This window comes from Triturus cristatus, chromosome 3_2 (assembly GCF_964204655.1).
Source record: "Triturus cristatus chromosome 3_2, aTriCri1.1, whole genome shotgun sequence".
Classification (NCBI taxonomy): Eukaryota; Metazoa; Chordata; class Amphibia; order Caudata; family Salamandridae; genus Triturus; species Triturus cristatus.
The window spans coordinates 861,018,662-861,032,643 of record NC_140584.1 but is presented as its reverse complement, the minus strand read 5'-3'; positions in this window follow the sequence as shown (position 1 = coordinate 861,032,643).

Here is a 13,982-nt window from a genome sequence, read left to right as displayed (position 1 = left end):
AATGCATAGAGCATTTTTCTTCACTTCATGTTTTTTTCAAGTATCGACATCTCTTGCTGCAGACAGGAGCCCTCTCCAGTTACTGAAAACCAATGCTCCCCCTTTCTAAATTTCTATTAATTAAATTATGTCAGTTTCCAGTAGTCCTAGGACTGTATTCGTGAACGATCCCTGTGCATTTTTTTAAACGTTCAGATCTACCAAACATTGAATTTGAAAATACTTACATTATTCAACAGAAGCTTCTGTTTTAGCACTGTGTGAAAGGGGGCGAACACTTCTATAAAACTGTTAGGACTTCAGAATAATGTGTGAAATAGTCGACTTGGTTGAGCACCACAGCTTCAATGAGTGCCACTGCCAACTCATCTATTCATCTTTCTGAGGGCGATGATGTGTACCAAATAGTTGGATATTTTCTTTGGATTGGAGTGGGCAGAATGGAGTGGAGCAAATTGTTTTGAATTGGAGTGGGATATATTGTTTTGGATTGGAGTGGGGCAGATTGTAGTGTATTGGATTGGGGCAGATTGGAGTGGGGTGTGGTGGATTGGATTGGAGTGGGGTAGATTGAATGGGGATGGATTGGATTACTGTGCAGTGGATTGCATTGAGGGCTTAAATTGGGATGGAGTGAGGTGGATTGGATTGGAGTGGGGCAGATTAGAGCAGATTGGAGCGGGCCTATTGGAGCAGGGCAGATTGTTTTGGACTGGAGTGGGGCAGATTGTTTTGGATTGGAGTGGGACAGATTGCTACCCATTGGAGTGTGGCTGACTGTTTTGGATTGAGTGGGACAGATTATTTTGGATTGGAGTGAGGCAGATTGTTTTGGATTAGAGTGGGGTAGATTGTTTTGGACTGGAATGGGACAGATTGGAGTAGGGCAGGTTGAAGTTGGGCAGATTTTTATGGATTGGAGGGGGGCAGATTGTTTTAGACTGAAGTGGGGCAGGTTAGAGTGGTGTGGGTTAAGAGGATTGTAGTGTGGTATATTGGAGTGGATTTGTGTGAGTGGGGTTGACTGGATTGACCTGGGTCCAATTGGATTGAGTTGGGTGGTTAGGGGTGTACCACACTGCATAATTTCAAAAATCATATATAAGAAGGAAACAATGTCAGTATGCACTAAAGAGAACAAGATAATTATCATCTTTTGAGAACTGTGCCCACAACCAAGGTAAAATAAAAGAAATTTAACTATAGAAAATAAAACTTTGCAATTTTGTTTGTACTGCTAAGTACGTTTTTGACAGTCACACGCAGGGCTTTAAGTGGGCCGGGTCCTGCCAGTGCTCAGCATCGGCAGATCTTAAAAGCAGGTTCCCGAGACGGGTCCTAATCGCGCAATCCATTTTTACCCTCAGAGTGAAAAAAAAAATAACAACTTAACTCTGCAATAGTACCAGCCATCACTGCTTTTGATGTAACTTCAAAAAGACTAATTTTTCAGTTTTATATAGCACAAACTTGCAGCACTTCACATGAGCACCATTACATTAGGGCATTTTCATGCATTGAATCACAGGATGTTAAGCCTACCTCAGGCTCGAACCCGCTTTCTCAGCTCTAAGGTCTGCAGATCTGGACTTACGCCACAACCTCACCCACAAGATCGGAAGCATTTTCAATATTATTTACAACTAAGTCATAGTTGTTGCTTATTTATCTTATGCAATTTACAACCATTGACAAAACTAATAGTCCTGGCTTGTTGTAGGTTTAATGTTACTTGTTGTTTTATATATCTGGATGCAGTGACAGAAGCAGCCCCACTATGCTAAGTACAGATTTTTAGTTTAATTGTTTTAAGCCACGCCCTTAATTATATCAGGCCTGCCCCTATGAGAGACCCCACCGTTTTTTCATCCCACTTAAAGCCCTGGTCACAAGCCTACTTTTTGCAGAGCAATAGAAGTTTAAAATAACAAAATAGTGCCTCAATCACGTTTGGAGCAGCGACGGGCACTGAATAAGTTGAATCAATCAGTGCTTGGTCTCTGCTCCACACAAGGGAATGGAAATGAGGCTAGGCTGGCAGTGACCCGTTACAAGGCTGTAAAGAAGAGAGCCACAAAACCCAACAAATTTTAAGCAACCGGTGGGCTCCAAGCCCTTTGTGTTAACAGCGTCTCGCAAGCGATACACATGTGCTAACGCATGCTATCAGAGGCTAAAACCTAAAAAACCTAGGGTGACATTGGCTCAAGAGTGTAACACTGCACAGGAATCACAATGTACACTGGAACCTGTAGACTGCCAGTTTGGGTTTTTAAAGGATTCATGAAACCTGTGGCAGCGCCTTGAGGCAGCGGCCTGGGTCACTTACTGTTTATTCACATTGTTTTCTTGGGTGTCATGTATGGTGAGGATCTCCTGCTGATCTGTTACTTCTCCACTGCTTGCCAATGTTCTGTGTGCCCTTGTAGGCAGGGCTCGAGTCGGGGTACCACGCGGGTGGACGGCGTCCCCCCACTTATTTTACCGGATGGATGCCGCCCCCCCCATCCAAAAGCTGGACTTTCAATTATGACGTTACTTGCCCGCACGGTCGCCCCGTCGATCTCCCTTTACCCAGTGACTCGAGAGATCCGTGCGATTGGAATTTTACCTGCATTATTACTATTATAATATTATGCATAACGTAAAGCACGGAGAGTTGTAAAACCAGGACTGGCTGACATCATCCATATGACAGTGGAAAACTTGAGAGCTGGATAACTGGAGCAAATGGAGCCACACTTTCACTCTTTGGCCTCTCTGGGGCGAGATCAGAGCTCATTCAGAACGCTGCTCACGCGCTGGCTTCTCTGATGCAATCACATCTAAGGGGTGATCGAGGGGAGGCAATGAGTCTGATGGTGCAAGCCACCTTTCGTGACGTCACTTCCTGTCGTGACGTCACTTCCAGTGACACCACCAAACTTGGAGCGTCCCCACACTTCTTTTTTTAGGACTTGTGCCCTGTTTGTAGGCTACCAGAACAGTGCACACAAGGAGGCCAGTCCATGTGGCAAGACAGCAAGCCAGCGCTTTCCTATCTTGAGGCTGCACGAGGAAGCGCAGGAGCTTTGCACCATGGCAGCTCCTGCGTTGCATATGGGGGTCACCGATGGGCTCGCGAGAGTGGACTCTCAAAGCTTCTGCCCCTGCTGGCCTTATCTGCGGCCTGCACACTGCTGCTGGCGTTAGTGGGGGTGAGGAGGGCCCTTTGTGCTCACAGGTCGGAGCACCTCCCTCCCTCACCTAAATCAGCTCTTCAGGTATAAATTAGAACTGAGGGGTTCTAGGCTCTGATAACGAGGTGGAGCGAGGCTGACAAGATAATGTATGCAGCACCTGGAGAAAATGAACTGCGCAGGCGCCCTCGAAACAACATTAATGATTTTAAAAGTACGTTTCGGGGCAAGTTCAGTGTGCCCCTATATAATTAGGCGCTCTGGGCTGGTGCCCAGCTCGCCCATGCTAAAGGTTGACCCTGGCAGTACTGCTGCGGGTCATCTCCCTGCCTGAGCCTGTGTGTCACCGCACGTTGTGTCGATTGTTTGCCGCGCCGTGTTGTTGTTGTGTTAAAGTGCGAGCCATCGATTTGTCTGACAGGGCGAGGCTGGTGGCACCAGGGCAGCCTCTAAAGTGAGACCCAAAGGCATTGATTGATTTGCGACAAGCGGTCGATATTAATTGCTATAATGAATCGGATTCAGCAACGCCGCTCAGCGACAGGTCAACGGCGCTCAGCAGAAATTAATAATGCTCTCTCTGTCTTTCTGTGTTTTTTCAAGCACGCTGGGGAAAAATACCTAGAGGCCAACCGAGCTCATTTGCATGCAAGCACTGCGTCTTCCATCAGCGGCTTTTGTTATACACTTACCGAAGTGCTGTACCATTATGAGACGTGAACTCCAGGTGAAGCGGGCCACGCGCCGCCTCTGCCAGCGAACAGCATGTCGGCGCGGCGGGGGGGCCCTCTCGCCCGCCTGCCGAGAGGATTGTCTGTCCTGCAATCTGCTGTGTGACGGCCGAGTGACAGGTCCGGGGCACAGCAGACACCGCACGTGCATCTCTCTGGCTTGCGAGGGAAAAGAAAAGGCGTCCGCTTTCCGTATAGCTACCGTCTTGTTGGGGCGAGCTGCCCCAGGCCAAGTAAAGGAGTGGCTCTATGCTGTTTAAACATAGTCTAAATTACGACGTTACGCTCACAAAAGGGGTCTCTGCCTAAGACTGTCCCATCTATTGCCTGCCCCGCAGACCAGGAATCCACATGGTGGAAGTGTTTAATTTGAGCCGGTTTGTGCAGATGTATCTCATCAGCACTTCTTCTCACTGCCATTGGAATTATGCGGCCGGGGAACACCAATTTATGAAGCTGGGATAACTGAAATAGGCGGCAAGAAAAGGCATATAACGCACCCCATTTTTTAATAGTATTATTCTATTACTTCATCATTTTACCATTAGTACACGTAGAAATACTTTCTGGGCAAATATTTCACCTCATTAATACCAGCTTAGCAACCAAATACCGAAATAAGCAACTGAAAGATGACCAGTTAACCTTCGTGAAGGGACCTTTTACTCCGTGCAAACACACGCCACAATGTTTTAAGTCTCTTTTGATCCATTTGAGCTAAAACACATTGGGGCTTATTTACAAGGCCCTTGCACCACTTTTGTGTCACTTTTCCCATGTTAAAAATGACGCAAAAGTGGCGCAAGGGTCTTGTAAATCTGCCCCATTGGTTTTGTTAAAATCTGCAGGTTATGTGGCAGACGATGGATTATGTGGCAAATTCGGCAAATCCATAATTATGTGGAAATAACTAGGGACATCATAATGTTTATTTTTAGGAAGAAGGGCTTATTAATCATCATCACTCTTTGATCCAGAGCAAGAGAGAAAAAAAGTGGGAGAAAGAGTAAAGGAGGAGGAAGAGTAAGACAAAAACGACGCCAAAGGGACAAAGCAGGGAAGAAAACAACCTTCAAGAGAGAGAGAAAAAGGCAGGGAGTGTACGATGGTGGGTCTAAAAGTCATGAGGAGAAATCAAGACTATGCAGCCTTTGTATTTGGCAATCCTGGCATTCTTCTAGCCATTGGAGGGCATCTGAGGAAATCTTTGGGCCCAGAACGTATTCTTTTATAAATTAAGCACTTTAGATGGTGATACTTCTTTCTCCAGCCTTACAATCAATTTCTGGAACTGCGTGCAGGCAAACTTGAGGGAAATGTATTCCCTCATAATGCCCACTGCGAAGGATCTCTGTCTCTCCCTCTTATCTTTCTCCATCTCCCCACCATTTGAATGACTCACCTTGTTTCCGAATTGTTCCACAGAATACCACCCGCCCTTGGTAAGAATGGATGCAGTTGAGTTGACTTTGAAAACCTTGCAGTTGTCATGATAGTAGTTTCCTGCCCTTGATAAATATATACGTCAGTTTCAAAGGTGTTGTTTTTAAAATGTTATATTTTGGACACGCCAACCTCTCCTCCCTCGCTGCTGGCCTGGGCACCTCCCATCTCCTGCACTTGTTGCTTATCACTGGCGGGATATGCGACTGGTGCCCCCAGACCTTGCGCCACACCAAGATCAAGGAGGCTTCCTCTGCATGACAGGCTGCACCCGATAAGAACAGCCTGTAGCCACCTTTATGTGCATGGCATTTGTTAGGGGATAGTGAAAGCAGCATGATAGTTCTGGTGGTTAATGCACTTGAGTGAGAGGTCTGCCGTTTGTCTAGTTACAGTTTTGACTCATGATGTAGCAGCATAGAGGGTGAATGTTACTGCTACAAAGCACATAGTGTGACATGCAGACGACAAATTAGTATCTTATATAGATAGCTGAGTGGTCATTGCTTATGTCGCAGACATCCTTTTGTCACTTGGAGTTCTTAACTAACAATCCTTCTAACATAGCACATTGAACACATTGAAGAGCTTGCATCAAAGTGCTGCATGCCAGTTGAAAGGCACAGGCTTAGAAGTGTATTGTTTTTCCCCATCAATTCTTCGTTATTCCAAGGTCGCTAAAAAGGAATCCTTTGGCTACCAATACAATTATATTAGGTTGGCATGGAAATCGTGCTACCTTTATGTGGTGGATTTACTAACAGTTTGCACCAGGTTTGCATCACAAAAATGATGCAAGCCTGCTACAATATTTTTTGGGTGCTTACTGTCCAATGCAAGTCCTGAATTGCATTGGACAGTAGCCCTAAGCGAACACAAAGTTGCACTATGTGCTGCTTTATGTCAAGGAGCCATACCATGAGTTGTACAGAGAACATACTAACTGGTAAAGTGTTAAGCTGTCTCAAGCATATTATTTTGTGCTGGAAGGGTACCTTTCCAATATAAAACCTAAGCTTGACATCACTCAAACACCCTTGCAATATTGTGCAAGGGTGTGTGCACTGGCGCAAGGCAGCTTAAGATACATCAGTACTAGAAAAGAGAGCAACCGCTCCATTTCTTAGCAGATATTGTGCTGCTGTACTCTCTCCATTTCACGCAATACAGCACAGTATCTTTGGTCAATGCACATGGTAAAAACGTAGTTAATCTGCCCTTAACATATAATGCTTACCAGTACGGATGCCATGTGACCCCTGTGCCTTTTATGTTCTCACTGTCCTAAATACCATGCACTATATATTGATTTACAAATTTGCATGACTTATTGTCTCTGTATAAAATGTTTGTGATGTAAAGAGCTCTGACAGTCTACAATAAGATAAGTAGCACTAGGAAATAAATGTGAGAGAGGAGCTAAGGAAAGTTGAGGTGGTAGTGAGGGAATCTGTGAAGAAGCAGATCATTGCGGCAGCGCCAAGAAAGCTTTGTTGCACTGGGCACCACCAACGCTAAAGCTGGCACAAATAGCACAAGCTCAAGCTTCGGCCCCCTGGCCCCTGCATCCAACCCTTCTGTGCTTCTGCGCCTCTGGAGTCCATATTGCTGCCCCCACCCAGGAACATCTTAAGGATTTTGGGGGCCCTGGGCCAAAGGTATTTTTGGGGCCTCTGTTCGGCATAGTTGGAATTTATCAACCAATTTCAGCTCTTTCATGCCCTCTTTGGCCAGGTCACTGACAGTGCACAGGCACACTTGTCCAAATTCAAAATATGTTTTGTCTTCAAAATGTCTGTAATAGACTCTCACACATCATCCACACTAAAAATAAATTAAAGGAAAACAATATTTCAAACAATCTAAGAATTATCAGGACAAGACTCTCTGCAGAACAGACCTGGCTCTATATGGGGGCCCCCTGAAAGGCTGGGGCCCCGAGCTACAGCCCACTTTGCCCATGCCTTAAAACTTCTCTGCCTCCACCCTTACCCATCTTCATTCCTTTGCGCCCCACCCACACACTCACTCCCCTTCTCTCCTGTGAGAGGACATCACCAACCGCTCAGTGCAAGCTCCACGTGTGCAGTGCTCACTGCGCCTCCCTGCACCCAGCCACTCCACTCACATTTTACTAGTAGTTCATGCTCTGTCCTGGTACAGCACTGCCGTGCCAACAGGAAGTCTGCTGGAATTGCTATGTTTTTAGTACGTTGTATGGCACAAGTTTTTCTGATTTATTTGATCCATGACTGGGAGAAGTTGGCCTGGTATGTGATGTCCACTAATTAAAGTGGGCACCTTGCACCATTCCAAACAACCCTTATGGTGATTTAAGAGGTCAAAGATAACCTCAGAAAGCTATCCAAGTGGTAGCTGTGGAGAGCAGCCTTCAGGCTTAGTCTTGAAGGAATGTTAAGCAGCTTGTTTTACCAGAATGCAACCTTATTGTATTGGTTAAATGAAAGGAGAACCACATAGTAGTTATAAAAATATGTATTTATTATTATAACACAACTTAAATACCTCACAGTATCTGCTACGCGCAGATAAACATAAAGCACACAATACTGTAGCGCAGAAACAAACGTAAGGTGCACTAATACACAGTGGGCTCCAAGGGGAGACCATACCATATATTAAAATAGTGTTATAAGAACCACGACTCGAGTCAAGACAGTATCTAGAGGGCGTAGATTCGCTGGGACCCCAGGGAACCACCCAAGGTGAGTAAGGAGGGACCCCATGGAGGACGGGTGCAGTGTGAGAACACAACCGCGTGCTACGTACAATTCAATGGGAGAGTCGCAGTTGCAGTTTTAGTGTTTAAGAACCCTTTCCAGTGGCTTAGGAGGAAACCCGTTAGAACATATAAGGTTGGAGTGCCACCCCACCCTTGAATACCAAAGTACCAGAGTTACCTATCCCAGGGAAGCAGGGTGCATAGGGTCGAAGTGGCGTCGGAAACCGCCGTCATTCTCAATAGGAGTCTTCAAAGAAATACCACTGCTGGAAAGAAGAAAAGTGTCCGGTGAAACCCACAGGTGGATTCTTGAAGGATTTACCTGAAAGCAACAAGGGGAGTTAGGGCATGCCTGGAGAAACCAGGGGAGCCCAATAAAATCAGTGTTGTCCCTCAAATGGACCCACTGGATGAAGGCACAGGAGTCGCAAGGGGACCTCTAACAGTTTCCCAAAACAACAGCTTGCAGGGCACAGAGTGTGAGGAGGCCAAAGTCCTTTGCACAAAATATGCGCAGAGATTTGGGCTATCGATAGCCCAATGCACTTAGTTGGCGAACGCCAACAAGCATATGCACTTGCAAATGTACACGGTGCACAGCGGTTCTTCAGAGTCTGCAGGAGCTCAGCATCAGCAGACCAGTCAATTGCGTTACGGTGCCTGCGAATGCAGGGGAGTGATTCCTTCACCCCAAGGAGGATTCTTTAGTTGTCCTTGATGCTCTACAAGTCCAACATGGAGCCTGTATGGTGCATGGGCACAGACGATGCTTTAGACGGAGAGGCAGATGAAGTTGGGCCCAGTTGAAGTCCAGCGAAGTCCAGAGTGTCTAGACAGTCGAAGGTCAGTGGTTTCTTGATCAGAATCTTATCCACATCAAATCTAGGGTCCTACAGCCAGGTAAGCCCTTTTGTACCCACGGGAGAGGGTCGGATAGATTCAGGGGACCCTCCCAGGGGAGGGTCAGGACAGTGGGGAGGATACTCCCCTGTCCTTTGTCCAGTTTTGCGCCAGAGCACAAGCCAATGGCTTCCAGGACTGGTTTGAACTGGACTATGCACAGGGACACCAACTGTGCCCCAGGTGCAGACTTTCAGGCACTTTGGAAGTGCACCCACCCAGCCCCAATACACTAAATCCTGTCTGGGAGGTGGTCACACCTCCTTGTGACAGGATGCCTATTGTCCTGCCTTCCCCTCCTCAAGCTTGGCTCAGCAGCAGGAGGGCGGAAATGTGTCTTTGGTCGGCAGCAACCGTTTTGTGCTGCCCTGGTCGAGAAGGCTGGTACCGGGAGACCAGTGACCCCACGAAGATTGCTTCAGAAGGGTGGAATCATACCTCCACACCGGTTACCGATGAGGTATGATTCCAAGGTGTTTGATACCAAACATGACATGTTTTGTTGCAGCCGTTTTCGAGATAGCATTTCACACGAGCATATAATGCACCTCTACCTATATGTCTGGCTGCGTCACCGACAACCCAGGAGAATGGTCTCCGAAGGCTGCAGAGGGCCTCTGCTCATGCAGGGACACCCTCTCACCCCAGCACCCTGCCTTCAGGATTGGCAAGGCCTGCTAGAGGGGTGACCGATAGGTTTTAAGTGCAGTGACCTATAGATATAGTAAACCTATATCTAAAGTAAGTGGTGCAAGCACCAGCTTATACAGGCTGCAATGGCAGGCCTGTCGTTCCATTTTGCATGGCCTCTCATGGGTGGCATAATACATGCTTCAGCCCATGGAGGCCCCTGGGGTACCTATGCCCTGGGTACATGTGTACCATATACTAGGGACTGACAAGGGTACCCCAGTATCCAATCTGGAGTGTACCTAAGTACATGCATAACATTTTAAGAAGAGAGCATATAGACTGGGGTCCTGATTAGCAGGATCCCAGTCAGACTAGTCAAAAACAGTGTAACATCAAGCAAAAAGTGGGGGTAACCATAAGAAGCAGATCCTACTTTCCTACAATGACTTTATCCCTTTCTACATTTAAAGAATACAACGTTTTTATGACAACTTTTTTTAACTCAATTTTTTTCTGCATCATTTTTACTGCAAACACTTGGGAATTGTCCAAGCTCCACATAGTGTACCACGCTCGCCTCCCACGAGAGACTTCCATCATACAAGGAAGTCACTGCAAGAAAATGGATAAATACATTTTCTACAGCAACACAATTTGAAGTGCACCCCTCACTACTCTTTCGAAAAGAAACTTGCAAAACATGTTTTGCTTTCATTTTTTTCAACACAATTCCACCGATATATCCTATTGTGTATCGAAGGTAAAAAAAAGCATGCATTTAAAGTCATCTCAGCATGTCAAGGTGGGAAGGAGATGGAAGAAGAAAGGAACACAAGTAAAGAAATACATCTGCTAGTATAGCATAGATCATTTGGGGAGGCCCCATTGGGCTTAGTATGAGGTTATGTGGTAGAGAACTTCAAAGGCACATCATGGAGGCTTCACTGGACTCTGAGTTATTGTGCCTACTACTTGACTAATATAAATTTATAGAATTAAATTCAAATTCTAGAAGTGACTCATTGGATTAAAGGCGCAACTCACAGAGCTGTTGTTTTCGAACTTTTGCTCCATCATGATTTAATCCATTGATCCTATCTCATGGTCTGACCATTATTAAATTAAATTCAGGTTCTTACTTAGTACTAAATAAGTCTTCTGTTAACTGCAATACCTCCCCGGTCATGATGAGGCCATGGTAGAGAGTCAACCTTGAGTCGTTCTCCAACAATTTTTGTCCACCTTCATTAAATGAGGACCTGCCTGTCGAATCGAACGTCAAGGCTTTAGAGATGGTAATAGTTGAGGCACTACACAGATGTTCTCCACAGAATTGAGGAGGTCGCTTAGATCTTCCCCATCTGAAGTGGTACACTAATGATCTTAGAGTTGTGAAGACGTTGAGTAAAGCCTTGGAGCACCGTTGGCGTCTCTCCAAATCTCTGACTGATCATATGACTTTTAGAGCTGCATTAAAATTGCACCATAAAAAGCTTACATTAGTCAAAAAATTAAATTTTATGAGGAGACTAGAGAAGAACAGCGAATCATCAAAATAATTATTTAAGATAGTCAAAGAACTATCCCATCCTGTAGCCATAAGTCAAAATATTCCAGCTTCATCACAGCATTGTGAAGAGCTGGCCGAATTTTTTAATGATAAGATCGATAAGATCTATTCTACATTTGGGACCCAATCTCCCTTCGGGGAGTCTTTTTAAAAAAAGGCTAACCTGTATCCGGGACGTCCATCCATTGGGGTGAGTTTCAGCATCTTACTTCGGAAATGGTGGCAAGAACCATGAAAGAGGTAAAATCAGGCTCACCGTTGGATCCTTGCCAGAGTTTTATCTTTTTAAGTCTGTCTTCAATTCTAATCCCTTCTGTGACCTGGCTGTTCAAGTCTTTCTTGAAAAACGCAGACTACCCATCAAGTTGGCTATATGCCTTAGTGCTGTGGTACTGAAGAAAGTCGAAGCGGAAGCTACGGTCCTGTACAACCACCACCCCATTTCACTCTTGCCATACATGGCCAAAGTGTTGGAAAGGTTAGTCAACTCTCAGCTCTTATAGTTCTTGGAAAACAATAGCCTTTTGGATTTGTCTCAAATAGGCTTCAGAGCTAGTAATTGCACACAATCAAATCAGAGTCAAAACAAGACAAGGCGGTTGCCTTGATCTTATTGGATCTGTCCTCTGCCTTCAATATTGTTTTGCACACTCAGCTAGTTTATAGGCTACACAAAGTAGAACTATACTCTAGACTCTACCACTTTACAGTGGTTTGGAGCTTTTTTGTCTGACAACTCTCTTGGCCCCATTTAAATCTATCCCCCTTTGGTCAAACTGCGGAGTCTCACAAGGGTCTTCTCTTAGCCCATCATTGTTTAATGATTGAGTATTGTTAAGTATTGTTAAGTCCTGGGGCTTTGAGACATTTTATATGCCTATGACACCAAGCTTATGATCTCTACTGATGAGAGTCCGCCAGGAACCCACGAGAATCTACTGGTCTGTCTTTCTGATGTGTCCAGTTGGATGCAGTCACATTGTCTTAAGTTGAATGCAGAAAAACCGAAGTCCTGCTGTTTGGAGGGGCCATTAAAGTGTGGAATGACGCTTGGTGGCCTACCCCTCCTGGGGTGGCTCGTACACCCACAAGAGTTGCCAAGAATCTGGGATTTGTGCTAGATGACTCTCTTCCGATGCAAGATCAGGTGACTTTGGTGTGCGGGAGATGTTTTGGACTCCTATGCTTGCTAGAAAGTTATTTTGATGGATTTCAATAGCCTGATGCATGACAATCACCCAGGCTCTCATGATGAGCAGACTAGATCATGACAATGCCCTATACCCAGGGATGGCTGATAACTTGTTTAATTGTCTGCAACTTACACAAAACGAGGCAGCCAGACTGATCAGTAGCAGCTCCAAAAGAAGTTTAGCTGTGGCCTGCCTCAATTTGCTGCACTGGCTCCCAATGTGGAAAAAGCCAGGTTTAAATTATTCTGCTATGCCCACAAGTCACTCCATGAGTTAGGGCCACCAATAATGTGTGGCAAAAGGGCTTTCTACAAATCTGCAAGAGCATTTTGCTCCTCTTGTCAAACCTTAATTTGCGGTACACAAATGAAGAAAGCCAGAATGGGTTGGCAATCTTAATTTAACTAGCGGCACTCCACTGGAATTCCCTACCTCTGGAAATTCATCGCATGAAGGATCCCTCGCATTTCAGAAATGCTTGAAGACCTGGCTTTTCCCCTTTTAGTGAAACTGAGTTTGAGGAGCTTTTGTGTGTTTGGTCTAGTGCCAGGATATCCCCATGGGGAAGATGGTTGCACTTTATAAACAGCAAAAGTAATTAAATAAATAAATAATGTGGGAGAAGGGAGGCTAGCCACCCATAGTAAAATATGGGCTGTGGCATGTCCAATGCTTCTTCAGAGTGATACTTCCCTGGCCTTCTAATATTATTTAACTATAGCTTACCATTCAGTATTGCGTGAGTTTTTGCCATCACCTGCAGGGGGTCTGGTTTTTAAGGCACTTCACAGCCGATGGAGATCCTCGATTACCATGGATGTTTTATGTAAATGCTGCTGCTGGTTCCCAGTGGTGGCTGGCATGGATTTGGGTGGTGGGGCGGAGTCTGGCGGGAGAGGGGGTAAAGAAAAAGAAAAATAAACTTACGTCTTCGCCAAGTCTCTCCTCCGTAATCTCTCCGCATTTGGCCGGAACAGGAAGCACCCAGGCTCTCCTAAGCTTCTTAATTTTTTGCCTCTACACTGAACCCCAGTGATGACACACTCTTTCAGTCTTACATCTCGTAAGGGCACCCCAAACCCTGGTCCTGGGCTTCATGCTATCTATAATAATTCCAAGTCGTGGAAGAGAACCCAGCCAGTGCCTAATTGTGGGTTAATCATGCTTAAGCCTTATTTTTCTATGCAATCTGTATCTCCCTTTCACGGTTTTTGGTAATTTTGTTGTCAGTTGTATTTTGTAGTTTTTTGTCATGAGCTTCCACCAAGTCATTCTTTGTTATGAGAATGTTTCCTAAGGCTCCCAGTTTTCCAACTGGTGCTTTTATTCTGCAATGAGTTTCTTGATGTCTATTGCCTACTGTCTTTCTACACTTCTTTTCTACTGTGAAGTTATCTTTAGTGTTTACTTTCCTAAGTTGATGCATATCACATATCGGTTTAAGTGCCCTGAGAGCTAGCATTCTGGCTCTCTTGAGTCAGTTGTCCCAGCTCTTGTTTCAAGTACCTGTGAGATTCTCTTTTAGTTTGTCACTGTCTATTTCTTCTGGCTTCTTGCACTTCTTTGATTTTTCCATCAAATGGCCTAGTT